The 18,437-nt window shown below is 35.9% G+C and overlaps 1 long non-coding RNA gene across 4 annotated transcripts; it reads right to left on the bottom strand.

The window, feature by feature from the left end:
- Positions 1-12,992: 12,992 nt before the first annotated feature.
- LOC113294651 lies at positions 12,993-18,138 on the bottom strand. Of its 4 annotated transcripts, none has more exons than XR_003332671.1 (6): positions 17,959-18,138; positions 16,932-17,597; positions 16,742-16,847; positions 15,860-16,010; positions 15,476-15,757; positions 12,993-14,078 (listed from the first exon to the last, which is right to left on the bottom strand). It is a non-coding gene; the product is annotated as an uncharacterized LOC113294651 (long non-coding RNA). The 4 variants fall into 4 exon arrangements; XR_003332670.1 differs by having other exon boundaries at positions 12,993-14,293; XR_003332669.1 differs by having other exon boundaries at positions 12,993-15,122.
- Positions 18,139-18,437: the final 299 nt, after the last annotated feature.

Below are 18,437 nucleotides of genomic sequence, written 5' to 3' on the forward strand. Positions count from 1 at the left end.
GACAACGATCCATGTCGCCAAGTTGCAGCTCAATCTCAATATATTTCTTAAAAATCTGTTATTGATACGGATAATGTTAGTGTGAGAAATTTAGGATACAAAAATAGATATACAGAACAAGTGAATTACCTATTACCTTTACTGAACTTTCCATGGTGATCTGTCCAATTGGTTTACCAAGTTCTGCATTGAATAGTGCTTCGCCGAGAGCTCTTGCAGTTTTCTTTATAGCCGAAAAAACGAGCGACTGACGGGCAAACCAAGTACCTCGCATAAAGGGTTCGACAACGATCCATGTCACCAAGTTGCAGCTCAATCTCAATATATTTCTTAAAAATCTGTTATTGATACGGATAATGTTAGTGTGAGAAATTTAGGATACAAAAATTTCAAAGTTAAACATAGTTTAAGGATCGACATAAAGTACCTTATCTTTGGGCGCCACTCCAATTGCATATTGACTACTCTGCCTGCTCATATCTTCTTGCTTCTTACTCAGCTGCAATACTTCTCAATCTATACACTGACACCACCACAAACATCATAGCAGCATCAGACCCGTCAGCTCATGGAAATAGAACACCAACTACTCAATATACTCATTCAACCATCTTGTAAACCACTCCATTTCGCCTCATCTGATCACTACCAAAGCCATTGCAGAAGTAATATCCAGTTATAGTACTTATTATATAAGCTAATGAAGAAACATATTATCCTATAAAGTTTCAGTATAAGCTTAAAAAAAATAAAGACCATTACATTAGTAACTCAGACTAATAAGCTTTAAGCAATTAAAGTATAGTCAGGATCTTTCAAATTTTATCTGTAAAGTGAGTATCAACAAACAATGCAAGGTAAGTGTATTAACGTATTAGTTGAATCATCATAATACATATACGAGAACAACATAATCAGTTTGCATAAAAACAATAAAGACCATTCACATTTCCTGGCTCTAACAAAGCATATCTGCAATCTTTCACTCACAGCCCCACCGTACCAATGATTTACTCTTAAACTAAAAATATGCATTTTACCCTCAACACCTGATAACATCAACAAACAACATATATTACAGTACAAAGAAACATGGCTTGACCTAGTCTAGGTAGTAACATAGGGTGCAAGATCAGATATCAAGTAGACTTGTAACTGCAAAAGCATTAAAAAAACAGTGAGGATTAGTATTGCATAATTGAGGACACACACTATTTGTTTGAATTCAAATAAGCAGTTCTCTTTCAAAGTAATGTGCTGGTGAATATCAAAGTAGTCCCAAAATTTAAAAGGAAGCAAGAGATATACCCTAAGTATTCCTAAATCAATTAGTAAGTCCTCCTGGATTCATGAATTTTAGAAATATGTCTACACAGAAGAAGCACATATTTCTTAATAGCAGCTTTTATTGTAGAAAAGGTTCTGAGATTTCTATGTATTGCCCTATAATGCTATCTTTGGACTCAACAGATAACATAAAATCTTAAATGAAAGCATATTTCATGTACCCATTGCAGAAATTAATCAAAAATTAATCAAGGAACTCTCTGAAGTCTAGCAAATCCAACCAGAGATGAAATGTGCCGCATGTTATCATTTATAGTTCATACTTCTGTATACCTGCTCAAGGTTCGTATTAGATGATAAGTGTGGATACATGGAAATACACTAGAGCATTTTATATGGTTGGCCATAAGCAGTCTAAAAGGCTAGTACGTACCAGTAACACAAGTTTAATATACCCACTAGGATGTGAAAAGTAAAATTAGTGATCTAACAATGTGATCAATAGTAATATTGACAAAGAATCACTAATTCACAATATAATCTTTTTTACATACTAATGAACTCGTCTGCCCTATTAAGCTAGCATCTTAATAACAACTAATAATGAACGTAAGCACAATATTACGCGGCATGGAATGAAGTTTGCCCATATTAAAACATATAACAAATGTTCATGCAAGCACTAAAGTGAAATGAATGATGTACTAGAACCTAGCCGCAACCTACTCAACCAAATCCAATAATACTTCAACTGAAGTTATAATTTAATGAAACACTTTCACATGGAACTAGTGTCCTTTAGGGGTGGCAATGGAATAAAGGGACAATACCATTCTTTGTTTACATTTTAGCTTAACAATATTACTATAACCAGCATCAAGCCCATTGTTGATTAACAATGGCAATTGTAAAACACTACCACAATAACACTGTACCAAATACAAAAAAGAAAAAAAAAAAACTAGCAGCTAACGGTGGATTTCACACAATATTACTTGGTACCCATAAAAAAAAAGAATGCAATCAATTTATTTGGAAAGGACGAACAAATTTTATTTCTCCATATATGCCAATGGTGATCTCAAGAATACTAACTTGTATCATTCGATCATTCTTTTACATCTACATACTCTATTGACATACTAACGAACCCCTTTTCCCACTTAACATACTTGAAAATATTAATGCACATGGACATCAAAGAGTAAACTAAGATACAGTATCATTTATGACAGAAAAACAGAAAATTCACATTAAGGCATTTCATCAAACAAGTATGGTGTATCATCTGATTCAATTAATAAAAGAACATATTTAAGTATAGAATTCACATTGCATTGTCAAAACTCAACCAAAAATTAGCTTGACAGCACTGTTATGGCCATACTTTCCAATTAACTTATAACACCAAAACACAATCACAATTTTATCAACAAGCCCAATCTTATTTTTGGGGTTAGAAAATGGATTTTCAACATAGGGAGAGATATAGTACCTGGAAACTGGAAGTGATGGCAGCTGCTCGGATGATGAAGGTGATGCTCTCATCACTTACTTCAGTTGTTCTGCGACTCCAGCAATCACCCAAAACACCACCCCTAGACACCCCAGAAAACCCCCAAATCTCCATCAATCGAGCTTATGGAATGAACCCACAGATCTGTTATCGTTGAACCGTTTTCATTCCCATCTTAATTTGTACCCAAATCCAAAAGCTGTTGTTGCGAGAAATTGAAATAATTGGCTTGAATACAGTCCTTCGACAAATCGAACCCCAATTTCAGTCCTTGAGGTCTCCATCTCGTTGGTAACTGCTTCCACATCTTCTTAGCTTCATCAATCCATATCAGTACCACCAATAAACCCGAGAACATCAGAATCAATCAAATCTCTTCGAGTCTTTTCTTTGCTCAAATCCGTCAAACCCATTAACTCAACATATCAGACCAACAACACCCATCGTCGAATTCGTCACCAACAGCTCCAGAACCATTTTCCTATCACCACCAGAATTCAATTCCACAACCACTAAATCATCTACTGAGATAATAGGGTTGAAAAAATTGTTTCGATTTCGTTGAAGAAATAATATTGGTTTTACTGAAATTTGGTTGAAGAATTAGGATTTTGATTTTGAGGAGATCTTGAGATTTGGTTTCGTTTCTTCACCAATGAGGATGTAGGGTTTCTGATTTGCTTCATACTGAAACAAATCACTGGTGAAACAAATCTTGAGTGAGGGTTATTTTTTTCTGAGGGAGGCGCAACTTGAAGGGTTTTTTTTTCTGAGGGAGGGGCAGATGAGAGACGACAAAAGTGGGTGAAAGAAAAAAAATCAAAAGAATTTTAACGGACAAGATTCGGTAGGATGGAGTCATACGGATTATGAAATTTTTTGGACGGTGTAGATTTAAGTTAAAAGTGTCATACGGATCAAGGAAAGTGTGTTTTATTGTGCATTGTTTTTGTGTTAATACGAACTCATGTTTTCGGTTCAATTATCAACCTTCGACATGAAAAAAAATCTAAAAAAAATATTAATAAATTTAGGACATTGTTATTGATATTCTGATGTAAAAATATCCAAAAAATGTATAAGAATGAATAGGGAAATGAAAAATGAATTCGATAATTGGTGTGTTTCATTGTGTTTTCTCTTTGTGTTTTTGTGCTTTCTCTTTGTGTTTCTATTTTGAGTTTCGACTAGCCGCATAGGTCATGGAGCAATTTTGACAAGTCATACAGGTCATGAAGTAGCTTTAGTTCACATTGGTAAACTCAGGTTATAAGATTCCTAGAGATGGACCACGAAATTCAGAATGGTTCTGTCCTCAAACTTAGCTAGATACATCATCAAAATTGATGAATATAAAGCTCGGTGTTGATTCGAACTTCAAATGTGGTATAACAACATATAAACTATGAGCCAAAAATCTTAGGGAGGGTTATGACTTCAAACTTAGCATGATACATCATCGAAATCGATAAATATGAAGCTCAGTGTTGATTCAAACTTCAAATGTGGTATAACGACATATAAGTTATGAACTTAGAAGCTTAGGGAGGGTTCTGAATTCAAAATTAGCTGGATACATCATCAAAATCGATAAATATGAATCTCGATGTTGATTCGAACTTCAAATGTGCTATGAAAACATACAAATTATGATCCAAGAAGCTCCGGGAGGGTTCTAACTTCAAACTTAGCATGATACATCATCAAAATCGATAAATATGAAGCTCGGTGTTGATTCGAACTTCAAATGTGGTATAACGACATAAAAGTTATGAACTTAGAAGCTTCGGGAGGGTTATGACTTCAAAATTATCTGGATACATCATCAAAATCAATAAATATGAAGCTCGATGTTGATTCGAACTTCAAATGTGCTATGACAACAGACAAACTATGATCCAAGAAGCTCCGGGAGGGTTCTAACTTCAAACTTAGCATGATACATCATCGAAACCGATAAATATGAAGCTCGGTGTTGATTCTAACTTCAAATGTGGTACAACGACATAAAAATTATGAACTTAGAAGCTTCGGGAGGGTTATGACTTCAAACTTAGCTGGATACATCATAAAAATCGATAAATATGAAGATCGGTGTTGATTCGAACTTCAAATGTGGTATAACAACATACAAACTATGATCCAAGAAGCTCCGGGAGGGTTGTTACTTCAAACTTAGCATGATACATCATCGAAATCGATAAATATGAAGCTCGGTGTTGATTCGAACTTCAAATGTGGTATAACGACATACATTTTACAATTTATCGCCACGGGAGGGATCAAAACCTAGTTATTCTGGCATATTATATGCAAACCCTGGCTCTGAGATCGAAATTTGGCCATGAGTGAACTACTATAAGTCGAAAACTTCGTAAGAACGATGAATCCATCCATTTACATGTAAGATTCCTTTGTAATATACCCTAAAACCTTAAAAAATATATGTTCTAGCATATTGTACGCATATCATGGCCCCGAATTCGAAAACTGGTCTTGAGTGGACTATTAGATACGCAGTCTGTCTCTACTTCTCTTTTTTTTTCTGGTCTCGATTTACAAATAGATTCCTGATTATAAATTAGACCGGCCTTGTTATCTGAAACCTACTGTTTGGTTTATACAAGTGCATCTCAATTGATCGACCTTAGTCAATTTCGCCACATAGTTATCTATGAAATAAACCGAATTTTCGTAGCTTCACTTAATTTCACTTTTTATTTGTCAATCTTACCCAATGTCAATCGGCCTCACTCAGATTTTCCCAAAATTCATTAGGTTCTTTATTATCTATCATTTTAACTGAATGTTCATCGACCTTAATTAATTAAAGACACTATTTATCAATCGTGTCCAATATTACTGGATCTCACTCAATTTTTCTTAGATTCCATGAGTTTATATGGTTATCGATCAAATAAACTAAATTTCCTTAGTTTTGACTCAATTTAACTTGTTATCCACCAATCTTATCCAATATCGTTGGACCTCACTCAGTTTCTCTTAGATAGATTGGTTTATCTAGTTATCCATTATTTTAACTGAATGTCCATCGACCTTTGTGTATTTCACCCTTTATTTATCAATGTTATCCAATTAGCTCGACCTTACTCAATTTCTCTTATATAAATTGGTTTATCCAGTTATCCATTATTTTAACTGAATGTCCATTAGTAGTTCACCGAGGATGGGAACTACTGACAGTAAATCGGGAAAATTGACCAAGTTCCACCGATTTTTTGAAAAAAGGGAACTAATAATATAATTTTAAAATTTTAAAGGTTTTGATAAAACACCTAAATCAATTTCATGTTAAATCATAGGAATAAGATTTTTCAAATTTATCTGCCCAGTAGAAAGTCAAGAGCTAGGGAATGATTGGAAACAAACTCGGTAATAACCTTCGGTTTTCAATTAGATAGAATTTCGTGTAATGTATTAGAAATGGACGGGAATGAACAAGTGAATTATTATCGTAGAAAATATGTAGAACATATAAATTTTGGATTGAATACTACGAATGTGTATAAATCAATTGAATGAAAATGATTAGCAAAATGAGAAAGATTGGGAAACCCACCTGGTAAAATTACAATAAAACTTCTATTAGAAACCCAGCTCGTAAAATTTCTACAAATCAAAATTAAACATCTCGATATCAAACATCAAACACTAAATTGGTGATCGCTTCCCTTTCTCATTATTAGAATCATCCACTTTCCTTTTCTGAATTGGTTGTCGTTATACCTTAGTTGCTGAGACAGGTTTTTAGCAGCCGAACATACTTTGAATTGCTGATACATGGTAGCCTGAAGTAAATAGCTACTAACCTACTATTCCACTCGCTATGTAGTACTGGGAAAAATGCTAGAGAAACCCACAAATTTAATTAGTAGCTACGATTTAATGGGAGCATGTTAATAGCAGCCAAAGTTTTTGGTAATTGCAAACATGGTTGCTTAACTATTAAAGCGACCAAAATTTTGAGAGCTTGCTAAGATTTTGGTCGCTTAAACCAAGTTTTCTTGTAGTGAGAGCACTGAATCAATTAGAGCAGTCCATCACTGATGAAACTCTTGACCTAATGGTGCCTGATCTTCGAGAAAAGTTAATTGGTAACGGATTGCGTTGGTGTTGGACGACGTATGGAACGAAGATGCGGAGAACTGGGAAAGGCATATGAGCTATATGATAAATGTTGCCGAATGAAGCAAGATTATAGTCACTGCACGTATATACGAAGTTGCACATATCGTTCAAGATGACAGAATAAATTGGTACATGTTAAATCCATTGTCTATGGAAGATTACTGGGATATTATGAAGCAAAATGCATTTTCTGCTGGTGGAGCATTGGAGACTGCAGATATGACTAGTACTGGAAAGGAGATAGCTGGGAAATGTGGTTTACCACTTGCTTCCAAGACTCTTGGAAATTTTATGCGCACATAACCCAATGTAAGGGCTTTCCAGTCGTATTCGTAGGATCGAGCAAGAGAGAGAGGAGAGCATACATGGAAGCAATAAATGACTACATTGATAATCAGTTTGGTGTCCAATTCTTATGCCTCAATAGACTACTTATAGTCTCAAAAACTTGACGATCACTCAAAATACTTTCCTAATAAAATCAAACTCTAAATAAAACACACTTCTAAAAACACAAAGAAACTCTAAAGATAGTAAAACTCTAAAACAAGCAACCGGCTCAACTTGCTTCTCAAGTTAGCTCGACTTCCAAATATGACACGTTGTGTCAACGTCTCTTGTATCCAAACTTACTGCGTCAACAATACTTGTTGATCCAAAACTCAAATCACCATATCTTGGTTTAACCTCCAACATCCTCCTTTAAACCAAGATACCATTCAATGAGAATTCCGTAACCCTCTTCTTCCATTGATCGACGTTTGCACGTCCTTGTCTTTTCTCATTTTCCATTATCTTCTTCCATTGATAAACGTTAACACGTTCTTGTCTTTTCTCATTCCAGAATTCCGTCATCATTAACAAACTCAATTCACAAACCTCTTTTCATATTCTTCTTCATCGCAGCGGAACATCATCTTTAACCAGCAAGAAACCAAATTTTGTAACTCATTACTGAGCATTGTAGCTCATCTTCTACTTTCGTCACTAATCATTGTAGCTCAACCTCATCTCTTGTTTACCTACTTCATTCCAAGGATTTCCATACAGAGCATTACATCTCTATCTCATTTCTCAAAATCCACACTGGAATTTACTTCACTTCTCTTCTCAAATCCCCACACTGGGATTGCTTCACTTCTCACGATCATACCCTTGTGATTACTTCTCGCTCATCACAACCTTACTGTTGTTTCTTCTTCTCTTTGCTTCTTTATTTTAACATCTTGTATCACGCTTCTGCTACAAGCATCCTTCTTTACAAAGTTTGCCACACTTTGTAGGTACTCCAAGTTTATCTTACAAACTATTCAACCTTACTTCACGGTTTCCAACATGTTTGAGCTTAAACTCCGACATGACACCATCATCCCTTAATTCAAACATAACCACCCAACATTCTTTGTCATTTTAAGTCTCTGAATTCGATTTCAACACCATCAAATTGTACCAGTCCCGACTATATATAATACCAACTTTGATCTTCCATCAAACTGTACCAGCCCTCCTGACTGCAATACCAGCTTTGATCTTCCATCAAACTACTAGTCCTCTCACTGCAATACCATCTTTGATCTCCTACTCTATAACTTAACCCTTTGAATCAACCTCTCACCCAAAACTTCTTCAATGCTATGCCACAACACCCTTTCATCCACCTCTTCCATGAGCTCAAACTACTGATCAATCAAACTTTCTTCACTTGCGTAAAACCACCCATTCCATGATCATACAGCAACATCAATCTCCATATGAACCACATCAGTTAACCAATTTTTTTTCTTTTTTTTTTTTTTTGCGCTTCTCCCTGTTTTTTGTTTTAATATATATCGGACTTCTACTTCTTCTTCTTGGTACATAACCACCGCATCAGGATTAGTTTTAAACATCCAAACACGGTGCTTTAGTTAACACCAATACTCACGGAAACAACACAACTCCAAGATTCAAGGACGAAAATACTTGGTGAAGCCGTGGAGGAACTCAAGGCAGCATATCTCATCTTCCTCCCACTAATCTCGCAACTACTTTCCTGTTCCGTTTCTCCCTTTCGTGTTTGTTCACGGAAACTTTCAGACCGTCCTCATATCCAATAACCTCCATTGATCACTGATTTCCATCGTCAGGATCTCCATCGATCATTCAAATCCACACAGTTTCCTCTTTTTTTTTTAACTTTACCTTGACCCAGCACTCAGTACAACAGTACTTGCTCGAGCTCGCAACAGCACAACATTTCCTTCTTAGCTCCACAGCTAGTTCTGACTTCTTTAACTTCTATATTTCAGCCGTTGATGATCACAGTCAATCGGCAGTACTGTTCTCATGTTCTTGCTATTTTCTAAAAACAGACCCTAACCATTGATACACGTTCCTCCCTGTGCAGTTGCATACTATTCTCTGTTATTAAGACCAGCTCCATCTGTCTTATCCTACAAACCTCCATCACCGAGAACCACCATCAATGATCAACAGAATGCTTGTCCGGCAACCACCAGCTCCATTAAGTCAATTCTAGGGCAGCAATCTTCTCGTTCGATGCAAACCTACTGCCAATAATAGCAGCAACAACGTCTCCTCGTATAACAGCAGGACCATTGCTTCAACACCTTCACGAACAAAACTTAAACAGTTCCAGCCTGGCCTCTAAGACCATCTTTGTTTCGAACTCTCATGTCAGCACACTTTCTTTCAAGACAACATCTTCCTTCTTCTTCTAAAAACAGCAACGATTCATCATCTTTTTCTTTTACTTCTTTAAAAATCTCAAACCTAACGCAGCTTAACAAACTCCAAACTTTTAAACTATCAGAACTTCGCCCAACTTATTATCTGAAACAGAAAAAACAATTCTCTAACTGTTCTTCTACCACCGAAAAAACTTGTGCATTTTCTCGATCTCCATCTCCTCTCCCTTCCTCTCACCTTGGTATGATACCATATGTAGGATCGAGCAAGAGAGTGGAGAGCACACACGGAAGCAATAAATGACTACATTGATATTCAGTTTGGTATACAATTTTTATGGCTCAATAGCCTACTTATAGTCTCAAAAACTTGGCGATCACTCAAAGTAATTTCTTAATAAAATCAAACTTTAAATAAAGCATACTTGTAGAAACACAACAAAACTCTAAAGATAGTAAAACTCTAAAACAATCAACCGGCTCAACTTGCTTCTCAAGTTAGCTCGACTTCCAAATATGACACGCTGTGTCAACTTTTCTTGTTGATCCAAACTTACTACGTCAACAATACTTGTTGATCCCAAACTCAAATCACCATATTTGGTTTAACTTCCAACAATATTCTTACTCAAGTTGATCTAAATATGGATTAAGAAATTAATTTAAGAGTTACATATAGCAACCATATTAATTTGCTGATGATATACGATTTTGATCAACTGATACAATAAACCCTAATAACATAAAAGGGATATTTAATATACAAATAAAGAAATACTATGTACCTTTAACATAAGGCGTTTTCTCCCCTTGATTAATCCCATCAAATTCATCATGATCCAAGTTGATCAATTTTTCTTACAGGGGGAGAAGAAAAGCTGTTGCGTTAGGTTTTCAGAAAGCAAGTAAAAATCACGAGCCATCGATTTACTACAAGGATTTTAAAATAAATAACATGGATTTTAAGGATAAAAATAATAAAAGTATTTTTATTTTCTAAAAGTTTCCTGGAGAAATGTAAATATCTACAATAGAATATCCAACGGTTCAGAAGTGCACACTTACGAAAACTATCACGAGATATCCAACGGCTCAGAGGTGCACACTTACGAAAACTATCACGAGATATCCAACGGCTCAGAGGTACACACTTACGAAAACTATCACGAGATACCCTCGTCACAGCACGACTCGACACGGTTATCGAAATATCTAAGATGTATACAGTTTGCTTGAAAGGATGACAATATGGTCATCTTTTATGTCGATTCTCATTTGAAATGAAAAGGAAAATGTTCCACCCCAACCAACTTCGAACTTCAACCTGTTTTATGCATATGAAATAAGATGTCACTTGGGCAGAGAGGCTTTAACTTTCTTCTAGGGCAGAGAGGCTTTAACTTTCTTCTAGGGCAGTGTTGTGATTCTTGTGAAAGGTGTCTAAAACTGGATGCACCGATGTGTCTTTCTCGAACTGTTTCTATTTGATAACTAAATGAGGTGTCTCAAACTGGATGCACCATTTGGATGTGTCTTTTCTGAAATTGTTTCAATTTGAAAACCAAAAATACGAAACAACATGTCTGTTAGGAACAGTTTGTCAATTTCGTAGGATGACATATCAGTGATTTGTTGATGACGTGTAAAATAGGTTGTGATGTGGCTGCACCATAAATCAGACTTAATCTAGTGGCGACACATCAGATTACAAACTAAACTCCTAACTTTTAGACACTAAGAGCATCTCCAAGAGAAGGTCCAAAAAATTCTATGTGGTTTTTTTATTTAGTCCTTTTATTTATGAGGTCTACATATGGAGTGAATATAGGATCTCATATCTAAAAGATCATCTCCAACAATGAGAATTTTAACCATAAGAATTAAAAGAAAATTAGTTAAAAATATGATGTGGAGGTGCAACCGCAGGTGTAATCACTTTCTTGAACACCTTCATATTTAGTAATTGATCCCTCCTAACTTGTAGGACCCTATTGTTGAAGATGTATTTATGGCAAATGGAGGTTTAAAATCCTATGTGTCCCAAAATATAAATAAATCTACCCTCCGTTGGAGATGCTCTAAGAGCATATCCAATGAGACATTGTAAATATCCTAAATATAAGGCCACATAATATTCAAAGGATTTAACCAAAAAATCATCTCCAATGGGAAAGTGAAAGGAGAATTTAAAGATGATCTGTATGGTAGTTATGTGGACATCCTCAAAACTATCCTTTAGTTTTAGAGGTTCTCTTAGAGAATGTGAACATACTACTCATCATTATTAATGGTTATGATTAGATATATAATTTGGATCAATGGTTTAAAGAGTTCAAAACTAAAGAAAAAGGATTTGCCGTTGGAGATGTTTTTCTTTCGATCTCCTCAAATTAAGGAAATTTGGTCTTTAAATAAGAAAAAGTAACTTCCACAAAAGATGCGCAACAAGTTACCATTGGAGATGCACAGATTATCCGTTAAACATAATTAAATTCCTGTTTTATAGGAATTGACTCTTAAGTTACAAAAGCATAAACACGTTCAATACTACTTCCCAAATATTAGGACGCGCAAGTTTTAATTAGACTAATTCAAATATCAAATATGTTGTGTTCGGATATAATAACACTTCTGCAGTTTAGAGATTTGCTCACTCTGATCCTTGATGGAATGTTCAGATTCACAGAACTCCTCAGCTTGTATCATAAGACGACGAGCTTCCTAAAAATCATACGAAGGAATATAAAAATCATGTGACCATATAACTATGTAAGGAAGACTTCCAGATTGACAAGGATTTAAAGTAGATACACTTTTGCGCCTGGTCTGCTTGTCAGGAAGGGATTTGAAACACAGCTTTGCGAAGACGTCAAAGACTTGAGAGAGATTGGATTCATTATTAGATCATGAAGAAGAATGAAAAGCTTCCAAGATTGGATCAGCACATGAATAAACATCCTCAAAAGAAGAAGTGTCTGACTTAGATGATCGTGCACTTTCTGAAATGAAAAGTGAGATGTTGGGCGAAGGTGTCTTGTCATTTGTAAAAGGAGCATCAGTAACGACTTTATCACGGTGGAAGATAAAAACATCCATTTTCTTTAAAGGATCATCAACTAACGGCTCTTTCACAAGTTTTGTCTCAGCATTGGATTTCTCAAGCCGAGAGCCGTACCGTTGGGAGCAATGAGAGGGAGAGATTCTGACATAGAAAATACAGGTGTTGATGAAATTACAAGAGGAATGGTCGAGGCAGTATGGTTAGAAATTGTCATGTACCCAAGTACAAAGACTTGGTTGAGTAGATAACTTGAGGGAAACCTCTCCTAATCCCGGAGGATCAAGCCTACTGGTTCACAAGGAACACGGCCTAATCGATACTTTTGATTATAATTTTTTTAACCCTGACTATTACAGAACTTGAGCTTGTAAAGCTCGACTCTACTCAATAGATCCCATGGCTCCAATGCCACCAGATGGTTACATCTAAACCACTCTTTACAAATGATAAAGACACTCATTAATAAGTTACTTATTACTAATAAGCCTACCACTAACTACTAACACCGAGTGGGATGAGGCACCCTTCTCTCAATAGCCAGGTACATGATAATATCTTCCCCTACAAAACATCATTGTCCTCGAGGAATCGTGTCACAGGGTTGTCTTCAATTTGGGAAGGCGTAGGCGTAGCTGGGCAGACTTGAGGTTGAGGTTTATTTACAAAAATGCCAGCGAGTGAGAACGGAGCTTGAGGTTGAAGTACTTATCAGCTCAACTGATTTCGAGAATGCACTGTAGTCCAGATTGTAGTGATGCCTCCATATGCTATACTTCCCACTATCTCATTAAGTCATTTTTGTACCGAAATGAGAAGTTAAACCCACTGTAGTGATAATCAGATACCATTGATTGATGACAGTTCTCGTATCGTGCAGAAGAAGTGTGACTCCTCTTTTAACTAAAGTGGAAGTAGAATTATGGAATTTCCTATCCCGTCGTACCATGATCTTGACTTGTACAGTCCTTACCACCTCATAAGCAAGTAGCTCGAGCTCCGTATGTGAAACTTGAATTGCTGTAAACTGCCGACAAACTTCTAATTCGGTTAATGTATTAGTCCCGTAGTAGTACCAGATTGTGTTCAACATAAATGAGGTAAAACCCATATAGATCCTGCTGACGCGAACCACAATCCATAAATCAAATTGAATACCCACCACAAGAAGACCATAAATATTTGCATTTTGACCCACCATGAGTCCATTTAAACTTTATTCACCATCAAGCTGAGCATCATAGCTTGTTACAGTTTCCAACCGCAAAAATATCACCAACTTCAACACCCTTGGAATCCTAGTGAGCATGACTTGAATTTCCATCAGCCTTATAAAAATTTCTCACAAGCCATGACGCTCTCCTGGCATGTACAGAGGAACCTGCAACCCAAAAGTGCGGTGCTTATAAAGTATCACTACATTTTTAAGCATTTTGCTTCTATACAACTCGTAGAGACAGGTGTTTCAGGTAACTCAATGAAAGGCCATGTAGTTCCACTAGTATTCCCCATACTCCATAAACGTGACAGAAACATTTTGCTCCTCTGAAGAGTTGCTGCAAATTGATAATGGACCTTGCCTTTCCAGTGGATATACTACACCAAATCAAGGATTTGCTCATAGCAAAAAAGCATTACAAAAAAATACAAGCTAATTTCCCTAACTAAAATAAATAGTTACTGGAATGCAGTTATATAATGTGTGAGAATTTTGGCCAACTCTTTGAATCCTTTAGGGAAATTAAGTTGGCTAACACTTTGATTTCATTACAATATTTATGCTAACTATTGACATTTTACACTTCATATTTACTTTGTAATGTACATACTACGTTATAAACATTGCTAACCCTTTTTATTACTGTTAAGATTACCAGTAAACAGACAACATGTGTCTTTTGGTTCCAGAATTTTTCCAACACTATTTTCGTTAGAAAATTTGTTACCTTTGATATGTAACAAATGACACTTTTCCGATAATCGGACCTGACATTTCCGATCACCGGTCCTGCCATTTCCCGGCAGTCGGACCTCTAATTTCCGATCACCAGGACTGACAGTTACCAGAAGTCAAGCCTGCTTGCATTACTCACTTCGAAACGGAGGCCACAAAAAATATATATATGTTTGCCATTTGTGTAAACATTCATCTTGCATTTATATCAAAAGGATATCCCAAGGAAAGGAAAAATAGGGACGTCACAGCACTATATATCAACCAAATAAGTGTTTCGTTCCTAATTATGCTAAGATTGATGTGAACAGATCTCTTACACTAATAACAAGAGACAAACTGATACAATAGACAAACTCAAAATAATCATTTCTGCGACAAATGCTTCGGAGCGACCTAATACATTCCTGCGGTGTACTATTAGACCACCGTCGCAATTATACTCGACAAAATCAAGCCAAGTTAAATGCCCTGCGGTGATTAGCCATAGACATAGATGAATGTACAACTTGAAAGTCTAAAATATATGTAAAAGACTAAAGAACCTTCCTAAACAACTTGACTGCCATCAAGTAAAATTCAGAATACACGTCACTTTGTTTTAAACTTCTATGAGCCAATAAGATGGTGCCGATTAAAAGGAGCCACACTTAACAAATTCTGGTATATTCAAGTAACATTCAGAATTTCCAAGCTCTACACATATAAGTTAAGGTTATTCTCTACATGTTACGTACTAGCACATGAGACACAAAATCACAAAGTATCCAGTTCATCATTCAAGATATAAAAAATAAAAATAGAACTTGTAAATGAAAGCTCACATTGGTAATCAGTTCGGTATGCTTTTGCAGTAGAGCCTCGTCCATAAGGTCGGTCCTTGGTGCATTACTGGTTGAGGTTGTTTTTGCTGCCATAACTGCGGTTGCAACACTTGCGTAGAAGGCTTGCTTTTTTGATAGAAGAGGAGAATAGCCCAACAAACCAGTTCTGCGATTGTCAGTTCCAAAAACTTCTGCAATTTAATCATTCTCAAAGTCTAAAGCGGATACCAATCCTGCATCGATTAGCTCCTTCCTCTTAGCTCTAGCGGCCTTTACTTGCTCCTTTTAATATGCATCAAACAACATGTATGAATTTCAGAAGTAAACAATAAAGCAACAGGTCATGAACTGCCATTTTCATTCAAACCAACGAACTATACTTACGTGTTTCTCGACAGCTGAAATATTGACAGTTCCATCTTTTCCAACATGTCCATCCATCCAAGCAAGCCCTCGTGCAGCCTCAACTGCTAAACCTTCCTTTTTAGCCTGTACAAACATTATATGTATCTATAGAAGCTTCAACAGGTTCCATCTGTATCGATAAAAAAGAAAACGATAAGAAAGACTGTAAGGTTGTTTCCTTCTACAGAAAATATGTCAAATACTTATATGTAATACTCAGAAACCCAAATAAAACTGAATCAAGTATTGTACATACGGACAACAGGGTAACAATTCAAATTCTTAACTCTATGCATCATACAATGGTTATCAGTATATGAAAAAACAAACTAAATCATATGTATTCTACCTCTGACCATTTAAGATGTATACAATAGACAGAACCTTAATGTCAAAAAACAGAACGCTCAAAAAAAAAAACATACAAGTAAACGAAATTGAAGCAAATAAGGTGAATACATATTTGACTTAGCTCTAACACGAGTGTAAAGAATCGGAGAATGGATGAACACACATTCATATAGGATACATCATGTTCAAGAACACAGCGTTATGTCCAATAAATATGTATTCTAAGCAGATACCATGTTTCTAAATACCAAAAGGAACAAAAAAACAAATCCAGACTAACCCCTAGATGAAAATGTAAGCAATACCTATAGGCTAGACAATGCAATAACACAGCTAAATATACAGATTTTCTGCAACTCTCGGCATTTACTCTGTCCTCAATGTCTAGTTTTTCTACTAAAACTTATCTATGTTTGTACTGCTTAGAGGGCCAGTTTAGAGGGCCAAGCAGCATAACGGAAAGAAAGCACCAACAATAGTAATCTAAAAAATAATGCACAGCAGCCGTACCTTTTCAACCAACCATGGAATGAACTTCGTTTGTGTTTCTACTTCATCCACCGCGACCTCCTTACCAGTAGAATCTAAGACGGGTAAGAGGGTGTCGCAAAATTCGCTACAAGTAACATAAACCATATTATTATCCAAACAACATTTATTTACTTCTCATTAGTAACATGAATAGCCTTATATTTCATACCCAGACCCATCATAATCGACTTCATCTCCGTGTATTTACTGGGCAACGTATTTTCTTCTGGTATCCACCCTTTTACCATTTCCAGCAATTTGGTCACACAATTACCTGAAATTCCAAACTGTTTCTTTATATTCTGCAGCTCCACAATCGCAGAGAGTGTACTGACCTTGCGTTCACAAGTGGGATACAATTTCTGTTCAGCCAATTTTTTATACTTTTCATGTCGCTTTTGTGCATCTGGTTCAAACTCAAATGGATCTTCATCACCATCCTGTGTCCCATTCACATCATCTACGCAAACACCACCACTATTCCTTTCATGAACTTCAAATGCAGCATCAATAAGAGGACTCAAATCTGGAAATGCATCTTCTATAATTTGATCGTTAGCCACATCCTCTACTGGAATACTCATCGCATTATTACCCGGCCGCTTCTCACCATGAAAGACCCAAGTCACATACGTCTTGTCGATACCATACAGGTACAAATGTTGCTGCACTTCCTTAATAATGAGACTATCCCCATTTAAACATCTAGAACATGGGCAAGGACAAACGGTTTTCCAAATACCATATGTAGCTGCAAATTGTATGAAGAATTTCACCCCATGTCTGTACACTTTACCAAATCTATTATTTTCGAAGATCCAATTCTCTCGGCATTCTGAAAAATCAAAATTAACCACATTAGCATCTCATCTGGTGTGAAATAAAGCAGTAAAGAAAGCAAGCAAGCAACAGAGAAAAAAATAAATCAAAAGCAATTACTTCCCTGTAACTATTATGTTTAAGCACATTTAGTCAGTTCTAATGGTTTCCAATGATACAAGTAAATGCTGCGAGGAACAAATCAATCGGTGCAAACATATTTTGGGCAATATCATGAATTAGGTCAGTTAACGTAAATCCAATTTCTAAACCCAATGTAAATAGAAAACACCCAATTCGCATAGCATAAAATCTGAGAGACTCAATATTAGACAATCTTAAAGCAACAAAAAAAAGGAAGAAGAAAGAAACCCAACCTGTAATTGATCAAGTTTAGCAAAATTAGACGCTTTGGGAGATCAAAATTAAACGCCTAATTCCTTGATTGACTGAGATTCAATCCTCTAATTCCTTCGACTATCGTTGTTACATGATTTGGGAGATCAAAATTAAACGGCTTTGTTGGTGAAGAAGATAATGGAGTTCTGTCGGAAAAATTAAGATAAGATTTGTTTTTGGTCCTCGAAGATATCGAGTAGTATTTTAAGTTGTTGCGGTTCCATTATCATTTTGGTTCCAGGATATACGTTGTTCTCGGGTTCTAGAACTGAAATTGGCTCCAAAAATTTTTTTATAAAATCCTATAATTTTATTTTACATTTTCTAAATTTTAAAATAAATCATTGTGTTAGCTTTGTAAAATTGTGTTACTACTAAAAATGACAAAGAGTTATAAAGACGGGGTGGATTTTGGTATACATGAATTTTGGGTAGGAATATTAGTAATAGTGATTTA

This window comes from Papaver somniferum, chromosome 7 (genome assembly GCF_003573695.1).
Source record: "Papaver somniferum cultivar HN1 chromosome 7, ASM357369v1, whole genome shotgun sequence".
NCBI classification, from domain to species: Eukaryota; Viridiplantae; Streptophyta; class Magnoliopsida; order Ranunculales; family Papaveraceae; genus Papaver; species Papaver somniferum.